Genomic DNA, 11,950 nt, shown 5'->3' with positions numbered 1-11,950 from the left:
TGAACAATGTTACGGGACAGATATGTATGTAGAGCTTAAAAGATGTGCTTTCTGAAATCCATGATTACAAAGTTTGCTGGTCTACCCACAAAGTGGTTGAAATAGATTGGTGTACTGTTTTACTGTTTCTTGTGGGGGTTTTTTTGGGGGTTTTTTTTTTTTTTTTTGGTTTTCTTTTTCCTGAATGGGAGAAATTCATACAGATAGAAATCGCATGAGTACTTCAAATTTTCATTTCGGTTGTTCTGTGTGTGAGTGCATTCATCTGTGTGTTTTGGGAGAAAGAAAGAGAAGGCAAGAAACACGGTGTACATGTGTACTTGAATATAATATATATTGAGCAATGACCAAGGTGGCAGACTTTGAAGATCGGATTTCTAAAATTGCTTGAGGCTCATCTGACTCTCACGCTGAAACCTGTTAGCAGTTCCCAATGACTTCAGTGAGAGCAGAGTTAAATTAATACTGAAAGCTTTTGAAAATTAAGCAATTTATTTTCTGAACTGTGATTGAATAGCCTGACCTGGTTCTCATCTGCTGCTATTGAAAATTTAAAATAAGTGCAATTTTCTTAATCTCCAAAATTTGTTGAACACTTGCCTATTCTTTTGTCTCCTTGTGGAAATCCTGCTGCCTGCCTGTGGGAAGCTGTGCATGCTTGTGCTGTTTAGAATGAGATGATTCCAGTACTGTGCTTTTCTTATTGGAATGACTATTGAAAAGAGCCTAACTGCTATTGAAGATGGTCAACTGCCATGCTACTGAATTGCTTTCTTAGATATATTTCTTAAAAATCTCTGCCAACATCTCAGAAATGAAGAATTTTAAGAAAGTATGAGTTGCTATGTAATAAATTATTCTTTTACAGCAAAAACTTCCTATTCAAAGTAAGCTACTTTGGGGGAGTAAATTAGAGTAGCATTTTGCTGAAGTTGTGTATTTAAAGGAGAATTATGCATAGTGCCCTTGTTTTGCCAGATTCAAATAGCTACTCAAGAATCATAAATGTTTCAACAGCCTGAAGCATTTTTTTGCAAAAATACACAATGACATTTGTCCTTTTCCTCTGCGGCTTTCTCGGGACTGTTCCTATTTAGGATACCATATTCAGAAATATTAAAGAATATTAAATACAAGCATTTAGCTTGGATGTAAAGCAGAGAAGGGTGACTCTGGCTAACAAATACGGCTGCTTCTTGGGCTGACTGGTCGATTTCAGCAGTGCTGCTTTCAATAATTGTCAGTAAATTCTGCCAGATTTGAAGTGCTGTGTTTTGTTCAGCTAAGACGTGTCTCTGGTGAACTGCTGAGACTGAGGTTTCAGGGCCTTTTATGCTATACTTACGGTTCATCTAGTTTGGCTGTTTTCAGAACACGCTAAAGGTATTGTAATCAAAGTGAAAAGCGTGAACTCATAGAACTTGGTTTAGGAAACAGCTCTCCCTTAATCCAGAAAAGTAGGTGAGAATTGATAGCATTGGTACATCTTATCTGAGACCTGAATCTTGCAGACACTTATGTACCCTCATAAAACGCTCATATTCCTATTGACATTGCAAAGTAGGTGTCTCTCTGCAGGATCTAGACCTTATCGTAGTTGTGGAAGTTATCCTTCTCTGCATAAATACTCCATTTGGTTTTTTAGGCCTGCCAAACTCTCAACCTAGCTGATTACGCGCAGCAGTAAGTCCCACAAAATGTTTATTTATTTACCTTTAAAATATTGTTTTGTGGTTTTAAAACTTCTGCCTTTTTAATTTTTCCCTGGTATAGTTCAGGCTGTGTATTATGTGGAAGGGTACCTAGGAGTGCTTAGTATAAAAAAATGGATGTAGTGTAGAGGAGGTGTCATCCCCTCTTATTTATTGCAGCTTTAATTTGGAAAGACCTAATATTTTCAGATATATTTGTTGGAAATTTCTTCAGAAATATATGTTTTTACTCTGCTGTGCTAGAGTTCCCTTTTTTTTTTTTTTTTGTAAATGATATGGGATTTAAAAAATTGCACTCCCTATTAAAGATTCAAATCTGTGATCGGTGTTATATCCTACACTTAAGTTCTCCAGTTGTATTATTGAAGGTTTCATGTTAACCATGCATGCTCCACCTGAACTGACTTGAGCCTGGATACACTATAGCTGGGTTTACACAGTTGCTCAGTGTGTGGTTTTGCTTGGTTTGATTGGGCTTGATTTGGGATCTCTGTACTTCAATGTTGCTAGCTTTTCTCCTCCCCATTAAAACTTCATTTTCTGTTTCATAACGTTTGTGATTTTGCTTCGTCTGGGCTATCTCACCTCACTGTTTCCTTGGGTAATAACGACATGATCTGGATAATGAGCTAATATTTTCAGTGTTGTTCCCTCTTCCCGGCTCAGCACAGCAGAATATCTTACTTGCATTTATGGTCACTAACAAACTTTTTTGCTGAGCAGCCCACGACGCTGCTAGCTGTATTCCATCCCTACTCCTGTGCCCTTTAGAGTCCCTCAGTGCGAAGGCTGAATTGGTTCTTCTGGTTCATGGTACTTCACTCATTCCTGTAGTATTTTAAGTGATTCAGCATTGCATTGTAGATTCAGTAAGTGTACTTAGATCCTTCCATCCGTTCCTCAGAAGTGTCTTATAATGTGGCAGCTATAGGTGCAAATGTGTTTATTCATATATACTTCCACTTACAGATCAATAACTATCTTAAATATCAGAGCTATGATAGATTTCCTTGGAAAATTGCATTCACCAACTGCAGTGCAGTGAGGACTATAGAAGGATATGAAGTAGATGATAGCTTTTAATACAGAATTTTCTTTTAATGCAGAAATGATCTGTTATTTAATTCTGTAATGAGATGGGTGGGCAAACAAGTAACTGCATCCATAAAGCAAAACCATGAACTGGCAGCACCGCAGTGGAAACTGCAGGCTTGATTTCTCTTAACTCATGGTGAATGTAAGATAACGTACTCCTTAGTAATGTGGCAGCAACAGGGGAATTAGCACAGAGAAGCTGTAGTGCTGCAATATCCCACTCCAGCTTACTGCATCCATTTGTTTACTTGTCCATATTGTAATTGCTCTCTATACCTAAAACTTTTTCCCTCGGTTTGTGATTAGGTAATTTCTCTAACAGCTCATTGTTATTGTGGAAGAGCTGCAACAAGAGACAAGCACAACAGCCTTTATATTTCACTCTGTTTCTGAAGCATTTGTTTGCGTCACATTCTTTTTCTAAGACAATAAATAATGTGTGTTAACAGTGGAATAAAACCGACTTTTTTGCGGTGGGCTTATGTGGGCATGGTTTTATGAAGAGGGTTAAGAGAACTATCCTGCTCTCCACATGTCTTGGAGCATGTGTGGTCACACGCAGCACGACACATGGGACAGAGACCCTCTTTTACTTCCCCAGTCCAGATTGTATCTGTGTTGACCCGGGCTTGTGCTCTGACTTCTGCCATGGAGGATGTGTATTCCTATTCACAGTTAGTTCCTTTATGCCTTTTATATACCACAGATGGTTCTCCCTTGGTTTTTGAACAGGCTGTAAAGTTGGGATAGGAGAATGAGGCAGCATGGATGCTGTTTGTAAATTCTCACACATTGACCACTAGTCTAGTGAGGGGGGGGTATGTCCTGTAACCCTGAGATATGCATTGGCCTAGAGAGGGAGAAACAGATTTCATTCTGCCTCCAAACTTTGCATTTGTTTTTGTGTGGGCTTTCTATGTTTGCCCTTTAAAAATATACAGTCTTCCTCATTTTGGATCCTAGCCCGAAATTATTCTGGGCATTCTTCAGGTGCAGAGTTATGGGCATACAGATTACACATTCTACATGTAGGATTTTGTGAATCAGGTGTTCATAAAACTTATGCAGTATTGCATGTCTGTGTGTAAATTGTATAAATTTTGAATCCAAGTGATACACAAATCTTCAGTGAATAGGTTGCAGAACTCCCTGTCATTTATTTTTATGGCTAATGGCTTTTTTTATATTCCATTTTCTACAAGTTTTCATTAAGCAGTGCATGTGAAGTGCTTCAACTTGACTTTGATGCGCATTCAGTATCAGAAGGAAAGATCAGGCCTTTTATCTCTAAACTACAGATCAATTACCTTTCTAAACACTTACCTCATAATTTTCCTTTAAATAAAAAAGAAAAAAAAAAGGTACCACAATCAACTGTATTAAGGCAAGAAAAATGAAAGTGGTTAGAAAAAATGGAGGCATCACCTAAGATAAGGCACAAGGGAGCAGGGACCTGCCATTGTAGGATTAGATAGAGGTGCACAAAAATCATATAGAGTTTAAAATGGTACCTTACATTTAGAACTAAAAAAATCCTTAATTTCTTGAAACAAAAGATAGCTGGCTTGCTAATGAATTAAATATGTGACAACTTTTAAGTGCAGCACAGCTGCTGAGTTATTAGAGCAAGTGACTTTATCATCAGCAGATTTTGATGGTATTATGCTTAGGATGAAATAACCACTTGTTTCAAAAAACAGTCTCTAATATCCTATGTGAAGGTCGGTCTCATAGATTTCATTCCTTAATATTCTAGCTGACATTCCCATTTTCTGAAGTATGAGTCTTTAGATACATAAGTCTTAGATATTGTAGTATCCAGAAGGCTACTATGTGCAGCATTGCAATTAGGTCGAGAAAATCCCTTACTATGGGACATATGTGACCGGTAAACCAAAACTTCCAAATTGTTTTTTTTTGTTGTTTATATGTTTTTACTAGGACTCTTGGAATAGTGCAGTCAGGTTCTAAATATGAGTGCTTTCGATTCAGCACTGTAAGACTTTAAAAAAATCATTTAATAGAAATAGCATTGGAATTCAATATAGATTATAAAATACTAACATCCTCTTACACAGCTCGGCTGTGTAGGTTCAACTTATGAGGTATTTTTCTTTTCTCTTGAAGTGACATGACATTGAGTTATTATTTCAGAAAGGAAGAAGTGAAACTGTTATTTTATTCATTTATATTCCAACAATATTAAACATGCTAGTTTAAAAACACAAGAATCCCCCTCTTTGAAACTAACAAAATAGTCAAATGCAGAAGAAGCTATTCAAAATTGTCTTTTAATAAAAGTTTAAAGTCTTCAAAATATATTTGCCCCTCGAGCAAACTTTTTTCATTTAATATTGTGTCTGTTAATTAGTGCTTCAAATTTGCAAATTCTTTATTGGTTTATATCAATGTAATACCCAAAGCTCATCTCATTGCCAGATTTGAATGAAATATGATCCTGTTTATTCTATTAAAACGAAGGCTTGAAATTGTTACCCAAATGCCACAGGAATTCTTGCCATTTTCTCATCAAATTCCTCATCAGATTTTTTTGTTAAAGTCACATTGTTTTAGATTTTGAGCCTTGGCATTTAAATGAAATTCAATGTGCCCCACTGGAGAAAACATCTGCAGGGACATATTATGTACAATATCCATTCCAATCAAGCAGGAGTGTACTGTGTGACTGAATGAGAAGCTTATTCTTACTCCACTTAGATTTACCCTGATGTGGCTATTGAGTCAATCTGTGAGAAGAAACGTTTAGAAAATTAAAATAGCAGAACAGGAAAGATTTTTTTAATACTCAGAGCAAATACTTCCAGTTGCACAATATTAATTTAAGAATGACATTTTTTAAAAGAACCTGAAGGAGTTTAGTGCCAAATTCCCTCAGAAATTTAATGGGACTTGGGAATCGAAGCCCCCAGGGTGCCTTGGCAAATCTCTCTGAGTGATCAGTATTAAGGGTTTTCTTTGAATATAAAATCATGATCTACAGAAACCGAAGGGAGTAGAGAGGTGTTGGGGAAGAAAGAAAAGAAACAAAGGAAAAAAAATCAGTTCTGTAATACTATAACATCTATTAAAAGCTTGCAAAACTCTATAAGCATGAGGTTAGCTATCAGTAAAGATGACCTGGAACAGGCCCTTTTCTTTTTGAAGCCGCTGCCTTAGACACTAAGCTTGTCCCGTGTTACCCGTTGGTGGGCAAAAAAAGGCAGTGTGGAGGAGCAAGCCCTTCTACAGCAGCAGTGGGTGTTTGCAGAACCTGCTCATTTTCCTAATGAGGAATTCAGACCAAAAAAAAAGTCTCTTTAAAATGTATTTATGGTGACAGAGCCCTCTGCCATCCTTTGAAAGGCTTATTTTTACAGGCAGAGCACCTGCCTCTAACACCTCTTTTGCTGCAGAACTGTGAATAAGAGCTGTCGTTATGAGCTTTTCAGCTACTTTAAATAAAGACTGGAAGAGTAGTGGCAGTGGAGGTGAGAGGGTCACTCCACAGAATCACTAGAATTGATCTGTATTTAGCACTACAGGCCACGAGGACCACATCAAGAATACCAGGTCCAGTTTTTGTGCCCCCTAATACAGGAAGGGCATTGATAAACAGGAACAAGTTCAGCAGAGGGCTAGCAAGATGGAGCCAGGCTGTTGACAGTGGTGCATGGTGAGAGGAGGAGACACAACAGGCATAAACTGGAAAAAAAAAAAAAAGAAAAAAAAAAAAGAGGTTCTGACTGGATGTAAGGGAAAACTGTTTCCTTTTGAGGACAGTCAGGCATTGGAAGAGAGTGTGCAGAAAGGCTGTGCAGTCTCCATCCATGGAATTTTTTAACACCAAGTTAGATGAAGCCCTATTTAACCTGACCTGACTTCAGAGCTGGCCCTGCTTTGAGCAGGAGTTTGGGCTAGAGAGCTCCTGAGGTCTCTTCCAACTTGAATTTTCCTATGATACAATTGGATTTATAGAGGAAGTTTTGGGTTTCTACTTAAAATCTTCCCCACTCCTTTCTTGTCCTTATCCTACCCATTTCTCTCAGATTATTATTTAGACTTACATCAGTGTGATCTTCCAGTGGTGTATCGTTCCTTTCAAGAGCACTTCTGGAAGAAGTGATTAGTAATTAAAAAAAAAAACAACAAAACACAACAAACCATCAAATGCAATCAGAAAAACTTGTCCTTATGGTTATCAGATGGAGGTCATTCAATTTGTAGGGTACAGAGAAAAAAGAATACTGATAATGAAATGGTAAATTTATGGTAGAGTTCCAATTCTGTGTGTAACTTTGTTTATAAAATATGCCTGTCGGACAAAAGCAGGCACATTAAAGCTTATAAATATATGATTAACCCAGGCAGTATAGTGCTAAACTTTTCAGGTTCACATCTGCTTCCTTCAAGTTTGATGAGACAAAAGAGTTGCACACTGAATTTGAAATTCAGCAAACCTGTACACCAAAGAGGAAAGGTGTTACTGAAAATATTCTGATGGAAATCTCTTGCATTTGACACCCAGAAAGTGTTCACGTAATGTTAACAGCTGATCCTAACTGTCAAAGCAGCCCTGCAGTAAATAGGCAGTTTCTTAGAAATTAGGTAGATCAGATAGGAATTGGGTAGATCAAAGTCCACTACAGTGACTGCTCTGTGCTAACAGAAAATAAGTCTGGTACGCCCTATAGCTAACTTCATGAAAAAGGTAATTTTAAGCACAAATTGTGACGTATGGTCTTAAGAAATATCCTTCAAATCCTTTTGTTTCTGATCTGAAAGGATTCAGAAACTCTTAACTGCTTTCACCCTATTGTGCGAGGGAATAGTTTTTATAAAAAAGGATAGCTCCCTACCTCACCACAAACCGTGAAATTTGTTTTCTTTCATATTTTACATATAGCTGCATTGAGTAAAATTGGATGATGAAAAGAAAGTGTGGGTTATTCTATCACCTGATAAGTTAGGCAAGTTGTTTGGGCCTTTTTGGCGGCCGCAAAAGGATGGAAAAAGCTGATCAGAAATGATTTTCCATTCTTGTCCTGCATGACCATTAAGGGCAAGTCGTGCTCTGTGGAGGTTGCAGTGCTAGTAGGTTTTAAAGTGAAATGTGAAGCATAGTAAAATAGGTCTGTGAATATTTTGGTCGTAGTGGAACAAACAGGAGGAGAAGCATGAAGTAAAACATCACCGTGCTTGTTCAACAATTCAGCTCACTTCTGCTTGCAGGAAGGAAGTTGGCTGACAACATGAGAAGTGGGTAAATACGGACAGCAAGACTAGATTGTTTCTTTTTTCATAATGTTTCAGCCTTTGCTGTATACTTCAATAGTACTATGAAAAATGTAGTGCTAAAATAGGATCAGATTCCTTGTTTATTTCTCTCGGTGGTTCCCTATTACGTTTGCAGAGATGACATGTCAAAGATGAATTTCTGAACTGCTTCTTCAGCAAACTCAACAGGTCTCTGAATTTCAGAGTCAGATTCTTTCCAGCTCAAGCATAATTATCACTAATAAAAGTTTCAGCAGGTCTAACTCTGCTTTCAGTTATAGCTAGGTAATCTTAACTTTTGTAAGTAGAATACAGGAAATTCTTTTCCTCTTGGAATGATTAGATTTTGGTTGTGCATTTGTGTTATAAAACTAATTGTTCACAATGCATGTATAGAATCGGTCTTGCTTTCCTTTAGCTCCTGTCTCTGCAATGCTAACACGAGTAAAAATAGTACTTTAATGGTTATTTATTTATTTTGGTCACTAAAGTTAATAGATACGATTCTGAAGATACAAATTTTTATGTGAGGAGCAGACTTATTGAATCAGTAGTCACTTTTCTTCCTGGCAGAGTACATGTTCAAAACAGAAAGCTGCTAATACCACAGAGATAAAAGGATAATTTGCACTAATTTATGAAGCTAATTAATCAAATGAACTGAGTATATTAACCAGTTGGTGATATTCTGCTGAGCAGGAACTGAAACAGTTAGAAGCTTCTTCAGACTTTTTGTTTTATTACCGAGACTTACTTTAACTTACATTGCAAGTTTCCTACAGTGATAACCCTTTCATAAACACTGACAGCTTAAGCAGTTTTAATAAACAAGAAATGTGAATTCTCACAATGTCCAGGCAGATTCCTCTTTGTTTCATAACATTTTCTTAATGAATTCGTGAGAATGAAAGATACAGTATGTGAAGACCCCTCTGGCTGTAAATATTATGGGTATGAAAATATTTTAAATATTTAGTACGTGATTATTAGTAAGAACAGTAGGGATTTATCTGAATTTATAGCAAGTTTAAGAAAACATTAAAGTTGCCATTCTGTGCAGCTTCAGAAGATTCTGCAGTGGAAAAATGTGTTTCTACTGAAATTGTGGCAAATAAAAAAAAACAAAGAAAGGTTGTTTTATATTGCCTAGAGTCCGTATGAGATGCAGAGGCAATGTATTTCAGTGTTAGATTTGCTGGTAAATCCATGAGCAAAGATGGAGCAAAATGTTTCAAGATAGATGCAAGAGTTTTGCAGAGGCAGGCGAGATAAGGCCACCTAAATCCTTTAAAGCAGAATTAAGGGTTGCTTTCTGATGTGACAGAAATGTTGTGTAATGAATCCAATTTGTCTCTAGAAGCCAGTGGGAATAAGACATGCAAAATAAATGAGCATTTTTCTCTGAGTATCCAAGGCAAATCTGTAGAAATACCTTCCCACATTGCAGAGTGCATAGCACAGGTGATGTGGGAACTGCTTCCCAGTCATACAGCTGTACAACACCTTGTTGACATAAGCAGCTGGGCTACAGGCTTCTATCTGCTATGTATGTTCTGGTGCATTGACAACACCTGCAGTCACCTGGCAAGAAATGAGACCTATATATCTGGAATGAAGTTGTATGGCCCAGACTTGTATGGAAAGGTTAGGTAGGGGTAAGGCCTGAGACCTTAATCTGTGCAGTAGGCTAATGGCATGTGTTGGCATCCCGTGTTGGAGGGATTGAGGTTATGCAGCAGAAAGTTTTGAGGTATGATGAGAGAAGAAGTGACAGCAGTTTATCTGCTCCTTATTTAGTCCTGCTCCTGACAGTAGCTGAGTGAAGTAAATTTAGGAATCCCTGCTATCGAACATACAATTCAATGAGATGAAATCCTGTTTGTCTGGATTCAGTAGTATCTTCAGTAACCTTTGGAGATTTGTTTTCCATTCACTTTTCATTCCTGCTTTTCTTGAGCTTTAATTTCCTGCACCTTCATGCTAAAAACTGCCTACTCTGTCAGTGATGTGTCATGCTGGCAAAGAGAGAGCACAAGCAGAATCTAAATAGGAAGGTCAGTTCTTCCTGCCCAGTCCATTTCCCGCATCGGAAGAGTTGAAAGGAATAGCCTCTCCGATAGCCTTTGAACCTCGTGTCAGCTGACCTGAATTGAAGCAACCCTTAAACTACTCAACTTTATTTTGTGGGCAAAACTGAATAGAGTCAAGAAAGAACAATGTTCAAAAGTGGACTTCTGAGTCTTATGCCACTGTACGACACTCAGTGCATAATGAATACAACATGCCAAAACAGTATTTCCAAGAGTATCATTACGAGAAATTGAAAAGAGGATATTTTCAGATGTAGAAAAAAAACAAGTTTGGTGACGATTTCCCAGTAGCTTTCTGAAAGAGAGGTATCCCTAAGTTTTCATTATGTCTTTGAAGGTCTCTCCTTAACATATTTAATGCTGACTAGTACAGCAGTCTTTGCCTTTCTATGTTAAATCATTAACTGATGATATCCAGTTCATAGTTTCAAGGACACTTCATATTTTTTGCCTCTTTTCAATTTGTAGAATAGTTCCTCCCCCTGGTAATTCCCACACGTTTTTATTGCATACTGAGTGGCTTCGATTCAAATGTCTTCTGTGAACTTGAGCATCTTTCAGAATCAAGCCATAAACTATGAATTTCAGAAATAGTTATAATTTTAGGGATTAGTGCTTTTCAATGCATAGAATACGTTTTTTAAGTTACGTATTGTGAGAGAGTTGCTGGTATCTTCTTAAAAACAGTTGCTTCAGATCAAACCCGTTTCCCACTCTGTTGTCCTTTACCATATCAAATAACAATTGAAACAGCAGCAGCAGCCAATGAACATGGATCAATGATATCTTCAGCCACCGCATTTGTGTAGGTTTAATCCATTTATGTGAAAATCAAGTTACTGCTGGCCTGTTTTTTCTTTACTGGAAACAATTGATAACATTACTTCAGAAGAAATTAATCCAGAGAATTAATTAGCAGAATCTAATATCCAATAAATGTAGTCTTGAGAAAGATTTCATGGGTGGTCAATTGTGACGTTAAATGGAAGGTAAAAAAATAGATGCCGTTAGCTGTTTTCCATAATCAAACAGAAGTGACAGAAAAGGAACAAATAGGATGACATTGACTTTGGAGAGAAAAAAATAGGTCAGTTCTTGTACCTGTCACAGAAAAGCTTTGAGAACAATTTTTTCGTGTTTTTGGCTTAGGCCCCTATTTAGGGGCTTAAATTTTTGGAACAAATACTTGCAAAATAAAAAAATTCTTGTTTCCAGGCCAGTGAGTTTGATACTTTGATACCTCAGAAGCTGCACTGGTGTTTTAGGATCAAATTCAGCCCTAGTCGGTGGGAGCAAAAAAAAGGTAACATTTACTGCCTTCATCATGGTTCCTGTGACTTTTAGTAGTTTAAGTTTTTGCAGTTGAGGGAATTGGACCTTGCATATGATCAGTTCATGAAATTTTGCTGATGAGCGCTAACCTCCTTAGCTGTAGTACTTGAATTTTTGATTTTGAGTCCAACCCCTTTTTTTATTTTATTCTTTTTATTGAAGGATTGCACTTAGAAATACAAATGGAGATCAGTGTGCTATTTCCTGAGGGCTGTCTGTATATACAGCCAAGCACTTTGAGCCAGATTTTCAAAGGTATTTAAGAGCCTGAACTTTCAGAGAGATGCCTAAGAGGATCTTTGAGAGACTGTCTGCATGTTTAAGCAGCTAACTGACTTTAAATATCTCGGATTATTTTTGAAAGATTTAAGCAAGGGTTTAAGCACCTTCTTGAAACAGGGTTTTAGTAAGAGTGAAGGTCTCTTAAAATCCTGAATAGGTCGTATT

Source organism: Platalea leucorodia (assembly GCF_965183815.1).
Source record: "Platalea leucorodia genome assembly, chromosome: 5".
NCBI lineage: Eukaryota > Metazoa > Chordata > Aves > Pelecaniformes > Threskiornithidae > Platalea > Platalea leucorodia.
Note: the sequence above shows the minus strand (reverse complement) of the source record.